At 39.2% G+C, this 8,620-nt stretch overlaps 1 long non-coding RNA gene across 1 annotated transcript; it reads right to left on the reverse strand.

The window, feature by feature from the left end:
• Positions 1–222: 222 nt before the first annotated feature.
• On the reverse strand, positions 223–4,000 carry LOC126986580 (uncharacterized). The gene is made up of 3 exons (XR_007739825.1): positions 2,473–4,000; positions 2,333–2,416; positions 223–2,285 (listed from the first exon to the last, which is right to left on the reverse strand). It is a non-coding gene; the product is annotated as an uncharacterized LOC126986580 (long non-coding RNA).
• Positions 4,001–8,620: the final 4,620 nt, after the last annotated feature.

The following is an 8,620-nucleotide window of genomic DNA, read 5'->3' on the forward strand; positions in this document are numbered from 1 at the left end:
CTCTGTCTATCATCCTTGCTCCATTACTCTCTTCCTATTTCCCTCCTCCTCCTCCTCCTCCTCTCTTCCTCCTCCTCCTCCTCCTCCTCCTGAAGACAGCTATTTTAACTTTTCACTTCCTTCAGACCTTTTATCCTTCATCCACTCTCTCTCTCTCTCTCTCTCTCTCTCTCTCTCTCTCTCTCTCTCTCTCTCTCTCTCTCTCTCTCTCTAAGCCTCACACACACGCCATCTTAAGCCTATTTATTTATACACTTATTTTTTGTAACCCTAGACACACACACACACACACACACACACACACACACACACACACACACACGAGTAATAAGTTTTAATACCACTCTCTTCCTCCTCCTCCTCCTCCTCCTCCTCCTCCTCCTCTTCCTCTCATCATCCTCTTTATCTCCACTTTCCTCCTCCTCCTCCTCCTCCTCCGCAGACTTATTCCTCCCACTATGTCTTCCTTGCCACTCTTCTCCACCTCCTCCTCCTCCTCCTCCTCCTCTTTCCACTTCTTCCTCCTTCTCTTCTTTCTCACTTTTTCCTTTTGTCTCCACTTTTCTCATTCTTTTAACAAACAACTCCACCACATCTTCCTCCTCCTCCTCTTCCTTCTTCTCTCTTCCTTCTTTCTTCCTCATGTTTTCCTCTTACTGTTGTTTTTTTATCTTTCTCTTCTCTTTCTCCTCCTCCTCCTCCTCTTCCTCTTCGTTGGTCTGGTAATGCTTCTCTTGTCTCTCTAACCTAATCCTTCTCCACTATCTCCTCCTCCTCTCCTTTTCTTTCTAACTCCCTCTTCTCCGTCTCTTCCCACTACTCCATTTTATCTTCCTGTTGCTTCACGCTTCTCCATTTCTCTTTCCTGTTTCCCCCACCTTCCTCCTCTCCGTGTTTTCCTTCCTCTCTCTCTCCTCCTCCTCTTCCTTCTTCTCTCTACTTTTCTGCCTCTTCCTCCTCCTTATCCTTCTTTCTTCTTTGCTGGTGGTCACTTTTATCCTTCTTCCCCTTTCCTCTTTGTTTTGTTTGTAGTTCTTCTTTTTCTTACTTTTCTTTTCCCTCCTCCTCCTTCTTCTTCTCCTTCTTCTTTTTTTTCCTCTTTGGTGCTTCTTCTTTATATCCTTTCTCTCTCCTTCTATTCCTTTTTGTTCCTTTTTTCTTTTTCTCTAAGTTATCTCGTCCTCGTCCTTCTCCTCCTCCTCTTTCTTCCCGCTTATATCCTTCCTATCTTCTCTTCCTTATACTTCCTTCTTCTTGTCTTTAAGTAGTTCTTTATGTTGCTGCTTTCCTTTTCCTTGTAATCTTCTTTTTCATCTTCTTCAACCTCATCTTTTTTTCTGCTTTTCTTCTTCATCATCATTTTTTTCTTCTTTTTCTTCTTCTTCTTCTTCTTCTTCTTCTTCTTCTTCTTCTTCTTCTTCTTCTTCTTCTTCTTCTTCTTCTTCTTGTTCTTGTTCTTCATCTTCTTCTTCTTCTTCATCTTCTTCTTCTTCTTCTTCTTCTTCTTCTTCTTCTTCCTCTTCTTCTTCTTCTTCTTCTTCTTCTTCTTCTTCTTCTCGTGTAGTGTAATCCCTAATTTTCCAACTCCTCCCAACTCGGCTAATCCCCCACGTCTCGAAGGCTTGTTCAACGACCCGACTCTGCCCCTCCCCGGCCTGATGCTGCTCCTGTGCCGCCCTTGTTGGACTTCTCTACTAGTGGGTCACGCGCTAACCGACGTCTCCAGCACCTGCACCGCCTCCGTCACCACCACCAGCAGTAGAAGAACCAATTATACACCAGGTATTTGTTATATGCGAGGATTACGTTCTGCAAAAAGCTCGCATAATATGAATTCGCATATATAGAACCAATCATCCCATTAATTATAGGAGGTTATCTTCCAAGACCCGTTGTCGAACCCTCTAACTATCTATTCCGGCACCGTTTCACAATAAAGCACATTAGTACAGATGACCTATAGATTATAATATGAAAATACGTTTTTTGAATCTTACTGAAGGGACATTAGGACATAGATATTATACTCGAAGTTATATGTACCCCATTCAGAGTAGAGCTTCTCCGAGTCTGACAACCCAGAGCTGCTGATTGCTTCCGGGGAGACACACCCAAAGTCTACGATTTAAGCTGACAATTAGCTACCTAAGGATTTAAGCTGACGATTAGCTACCTAAGGATTTAAGCTGACGATTAGATACCTAAGGATTTAAGCTGACAATTAGCTACCTAAGGATTTAAGCTGACAATTAGCTACCTAAGGATTTAAGCTGACGATTAGATACCTAAGGATTTAAGCTGACAATTAGCTACCTAAGGATTTAAGCGCTACCTAAGGATTTAAGCTGACGATTAGATACCTAAGGATTTAAGCTGACAATTAGCTACCTAAGGATTTAAGCTGACGATTAGATACCTAAGGATTTAAGCTGACAATTAGCTACCCAAGGATTTAAGCTGACGATTAGATACCTAAGGATTTAAGCTGACAATTAGATACCTAAGGATTAACTTAAGTGCGGGAAAACATTTGCACCCGCCGCCTTCTCGCATAAAACCAAAACGTGGGACATTTTGGTTAGTCGCATATAAGCGAATGCGCATATTTCGAACTTGCATATATATCGAATACCCGGTGCATCCTCTCGCCTTTTGTCTCTTTTATCAATATTTTCTTTTGTCTGTTCGATGTTCTTTTTCATTATCTTTATTTGTTTTGCGTTTATTAAGTACGTTTGTCCCAGTTCCCAGGTCTTGGTCAATTTTTCCTCCGAGTTCACAGTTCTTTATCGTTTTTTTCTCCTGTTTGTTTTTTTCAACATTCTGGGTTTTTATTTTCCAATATTCCCTCGGGATTTTTTGGGGGGGGTAATATTTCTTCCCGCCCGGTTCGGTCTCTTGATATGTTTTCTTCCCTGTTTGTCGTTCTCTTTTTAATACTTTTTCCCACTTAAATGATCTCTTCAATATTTCCTTCGAGTTCTAAGTTCATTTTTTCAATTTCTATTACCGATTTTGAGGTATCTTGATCAGTAGCATTTCTTCCCAGGTTGCATATTTTTCACAACGTTTTCTCCGGAATCTGCGTCTTCCTTCGATAGTTCTGAATTCTCCGTCCTTTTTCAATATCTTCACCCGGTTCTTCGTTTCTTCATTTCGCCGTCACAATCACCAATGCCTCAGTTAGCACATTTACCAACTTCTTCTTCCGCAGCATTATTATCCCGTTTCTATATGGGGTCGCTGTTTTTGATGAGTCTCCTCCGTCTAACCCTGTCCTCCGCTACTTCAAGGTCCAAGTTCTTCTCCCTGCCGTCCGCCACAATACAGTTCTTCCATCTCGTCCTGGGTCTTCCTCTCTTCCCTCAGCCACCCATTTCCCACCCACTTAGCACTTAGCACATTTCCCAACGTTACTGGTTTTTTTTTTCTATTACACTCTCGCTTTTTTTCTAGATTAATAACTTTTCTCATTTTTTGCACATCTACATTTTTTTCTTTGTCTTTTTTTTTATCTTTTCTAACATTTTCTATCTTTTTCTATCTTTTTTCCATCTTTTCTATATTTTTCTACTTTTTCCTATATTTTCTCTATCTTTTCTATCATTTTTTCTATCTTTTTCATACCTTTTCTATCTTTTTCTATCTTTTTTTCTATATTTTTTCTCTTTTCTATATTTTTCCCGTTTTTCTATCTTTTCTATCATTTTCTATCTTTTTTTCTATTTTTCTTTACCTTTTCTATCTTTTTTTCTGTACCTTTCCACACATCGTACCGGCGCTGGGAACGTCTGGCGCTGAGAACGATTGTCTTTTTTTTTTATTTTTTGCTTGTTTTAAAAGTTTATTTGGTGTTGAGAACGTTCCGACTTTTTGTTTTTTGTTTTTCTTTTTTCAAACGTTCATTGGGCGCTGGGAACATTTTTTTGTATGTGTGTGTGTGTGTGTGTGTGTGTGCGTGTGTTGAGCATTTACTTTCTTTTTTTTTGTATGTCAAGTGCGCTTCATTTTTAGCCGGAAACGTTTAATTGCTGTTTATAACGTTTTTTTTTTTTTTTTGTGTGTGTGTGTGTGTGTGTGTGTGTGTGCGTGTTCGTTTTCTCTCCCTCTTTCCTTCCTTCCTTCCTTCCTTCTCATCCTAGCCTTTTCCTCCTCCTCCTCCTCCTACTCTCTTCCTATCCTTCATTCACTTACTTCAATTACTTTTCTCCCTCCCTCTCCTTCCTTTTCATCCTAACCTTCTCCTTTTCCTAACCTTTTCTTCATTTATTTCTTCTTCTCCTTCTCTCCTTCCTTCCTTCCTTCCTTCTCATTGTAGCCTCCTCCGATTCCTAATTTCTTATATCTGCTCTCCTTTCCTCTTTCCTTCCCTCCTTCCTCCTTCTCTCCTCTCCTCTTGCAAACCATTTCTTCACTTATTTCTTCTATTCACTCTTTTCCCTCTTTCCTTTCTTCCTTCATATCTAATTTTCCTCTATTCCTTCTAACTCCTTCATTTACTTCTTTTCCTTATTTCTTTCCCTCCTTCCGCCTCCTGCCCTTCTCTTCCTAACCAATTCTTCGTCTTCTACATCCTCTTCTTCTTCTTCTTTCCTTCCTTCTTAAAGATTAATCCTCTGCCTCTCTTCCTAGCACATTCATATATTTCCTCTTCTCCCTCTCTTTTCCTTTCTTTCCTCCTCCTCCTCATTCTCTTCCTAACCTCGTCATCTAGTTGCTCTTCTCCCTCTCACCTTCCCTTCCTTCCCTCCTCCTCCTCCTTCTCTTCCTAACCTCCTCTTCTATTTGTGTTTTTCCCTCTCTCCTTCTCTTTCTTCTCTTCTCCTGTTTCTCTTCCTAACCTCCCCTTCTATTTGTTCTTCTCCCTCTCTCCTTCCCTTCCTTCCCTCCTCCTCCTCGCCTCTTCCTCATCCTCACCTGCACACAAAATCCAGGTATGTACGATCGCCTTTTTTTCACTTTCCCTGAACTTTCGCTTTTTATGAACCCTATTTTGGGAGGGAGCAGCGTCAGCGATTGTCCACGAGAGAGAGAGAGAGAGAGAGAGAGAGAGAGAGAGAGAGAGAGAGAGAGATAATAGGTAAATAATAAAATCGTAACAAAAACAAAAGAGGAATAAATAAGAAGATGAAGGAAAGAAAGGAAGAACAAGAAAAAAATAAGGTAAAATAAGGAGTATGCGAGAGGTAAACAATGAGATAGATAGACAGATAGATAGATCACACACACACACACACACACACACACACACACCTGCCTAATCCACAGGTGAGACAAGGTTTTAATTAAGTGGCTTTATCGAGACCAGGTAAGTCTGTCGTCACCTGTCCGTCTCAATTACCGTTCATACCTCGACACCTTCCGCGAGCGACTATCCGAAGCAGGTGACAAATTGCTCTCAACGTGACAAGCATAATAGTAGTAATAGTCATAGTAGTAGTAGTAGTAGTAGTAGTAGTAGCAGTAGTAGCAGTAGTAGTAATAATAATAATAATAACAATAATAATAATAATAATAATAATAAGAAGAAGAAGAAAAAGAAGAAGAAGAAGAGAAATAGAAAGAAAAAAAGAAGAACAAGAAGAACAAGAAAAAGAAAGAGAAGAAGAAGGGGAAAACGAAGAATAAGGAGAAGACGAGGAAGAAGGAGAAAACGAAGGAGGAGGAGAAAACGAAGATGATAATGATGAAGAAGAAGAAGACCGCAAAGAAAATGACAAAGAAGACAAAGAAGATGAAGATGAAAAAAGAACAAAAGGAAGAACCACAAAACATCCCCCCCCCCCCCCCGCACCACCACCACCACAACAACAACAACAACAACAACAACAACAACACAGAACCCAATGTCTCAGCGGCTCGCTTTCCTTTGTCTCTCTTCTTTGTCACGTTTCCTGCTCCCAATGCGATGCTGCAACGGGCTGGAAGGAACACACACACACACACACACACACACACACACACACACACACACACACACACACACACACACAGATGGCTTTCCAGACCCGTCGTACCCAAATAATCGTTTTTGTCGTCTTTCTTTTCTTTTCTACAAGTATTTTCTTTACTTTTTCTTGTTTTTTTCTTGTTTTTTTTCGTATATTTTTTTTTATCTTATTATTTCTTCTTTCGATTTTTGTTTTTGTCTTCTCTCGCATTTCTTTTTTTTCTAGGAATTTTCTTTTATCGATTTTTTCTTATTTTCCTCGTATTTTTCTTTTTTTTGTATTTTTCTTTACATATTTTCTTATTTTTCTTCTCGCATTTTTTATATGTTTATCGCACTTTCTTTTCCTTATTTCCTTCCCTCGTATTTTTGTTTTCTCGTTTTTTCCTTCACATTTCTCGTAATCTCATATTTTCTTAACATTGTCGTATTTTGCTTCTCTCTCAAAAAAAATTACTCTCGTTTTCTCTTCTCATTTCTCATATCTTATTTTTCCTCTCGTATTTTTCTTCCCGTATTCTTTGTATTTCTCGTATTTTTCTTCCCGTATTCTTTGTATTTCTCGTATTTTTCTTCCCGTGTTCTTTGTATTTCTCGTATTTTTCTTCCCGTATTCTTTGTATTTCTCGTATTTTTCTTCCCGTGTTCTTTGTATTTCTCGTATTTTTCTTCCCGTATTCTTTGTATTTCTCGTATTTTTCTTCCCGTATTCTTTGTATTTCTCGTATTTTTCTTCCCGTGTTCTTTGTATTTCTCGTATTTTTCTTCCCGTGTTCTTTGTATTTCTCGTATTTTTCTTCCCGTGTTCTTTGTATTTCTCGTATTTTTCTTCCCGTGTTCTTTGTATTTCTCGTATTTTTCTTCCCGTATTCTTTGTATTTCTCGTATTTTTCTTCCCGTATTCTTTGTATTTCTCGTATTTTTCTTCCCGTGTTCTTTTCTTTTACCGTATTTTCCTTCTCGAATTATTCTCCTCTTGTATTTCTTTGTTTTCACTTATCATTTCTAGTATTCTTCTTCTCGTATTATTTCTTTCCTCATACTTTCTTCTCGTATATTTCTCCGTATTTTCTTCTAACGTAATTTTCTCCTCCGTGCACCCTCGACCTTTCCAGAGTCCGCGCAGCCTTAGCACCAATCAGTCACCTGTCTACCGTGTCCGGTATACCTGTGGGGCGCGCCAATCAGCGGCCCGCTTGTCCTCTTAATCACACACGCTCTCACCTGGGCGCCGCCTTGATTACACCTCGCGGGACAGGTGAGAAAAAAAGTGAAAATGTCGTTCGTAGAGTGAAGGGAAGAAAGGTATAAAAATAGATTGATTAACGAAACTTCACGGGTCGAAATGTCACCTGGCCATTTTAATTACACTTCGTTGGACAGCTGACAAAAAAAGACACAAGAAAGAAAAAAAATATTCGTAAAGTGAAGGAGAAATGTATAAAAAGGATTAACTAACTAAACTACAAAGGTCGATACATAGTCTTGTTAATTACACACATATTTGATTACTCCTAGGGGAACTTGCCCCCCCCCCCCAAAAAAAAAAAAAAAAAAAAGAGGAAATAAAAGGAAATGTTGTGATGTTAAAAGATTAAAGGAAAAAAGATTGATTGATTAAACTTCAGGGGTCGAAATACCTTGTTATATCATACACGCTCTCACCTGGTCACCTTGATAACGTTTCGAGGGACAGGTAACAACAACAAAAAAAAAAGAGAAAATGTTGTCGAGTTAAAGAAAGGAAAATAGATTGTCTGACTAACTACACTTCAGGGGTCGAAATGCCTCGTTAATACTACACGTTTTCACCTGGTCACCTTGTTAACGTTTCGAGGGACAGGTAACAACAACAACAAAAAAGAAAAGAGAAAATGTTGTCTAGTTAAAGAAAGGAAAATAGATTGTCTGACTAACTAAACCTCACGGGTCGAAATGCCTCTTTAATACTACACGTTTTCACCTGGTCACCTTGATTACAATTTGCAGGGCAGGTGACAAGAAGAAATAATAGAAAAGAAAATGTTGAAAAGTTAAAGCAAAGAAGAAAGATTGACTAAGTAAACTTCAGGAGCCGAAATGTCTAGTTAAATCTTACATACTTCCACCTGGCAACCTTAATTACACTTCGTTGGACAGGTGAGAAGGAGAGAAAAGAAAAGAAAAAATGTTGCGATGTTAAAGAAGAAAAACGACTGACTAACTAAATTCCAGGAGTCGAAATGTCAAGTTAAATCTTACACACTTCCACCTGGCCACCTTAATTACACTTCGCTGGACAGGTGAGAAGAAGAGAAAAGAAAGAAAAAAATGTTGTGAAGTAAAAGAAAAGAAAGAAAAAAAGATTAACTAACTAAACTATACACGAGGCGAAATGTCAATCAGTCAGTCAGTCAGTCAATCAGTCAGTCGGTCAGTCTTGAAGGTATTTTGTTCTCTCTCTCTCTCTGTCTGTCTGTCTGTCTGTCTGTGTCTGTCTGTCTGTCTGTCTGTCTGTCTGTCTGTCTGTCTGTCTGTCTCTCTCTCTCTCTCTCTCTCTCTCTCTCTCTCTCTCTCTCTCTCTCTCTCTCTCTCTCTCTCTCTCTCTCTCTCTCTCTCTCTCTCTCTCTCTCTCTCTCTCTCTCTCTCTCTCTCTCTCTCTCTCTCTCTCTCTCTCTCTCACCTTTCATT

The sequence above is a fragment of the Eriocheir sinensis genome, chromosome 62 (genome assembly GCF_024679095.1).
Source record: "Eriocheir sinensis breed Jianghai 21 chromosome 62, ASM2467909v1, whole genome shotgun sequence".
Classification (NCBI taxonomy): Eukaryota; Metazoa; Arthropoda; class Malacostraca; order Decapoda; family Varunidae; genus Eriocheir; species Eriocheir sinensis.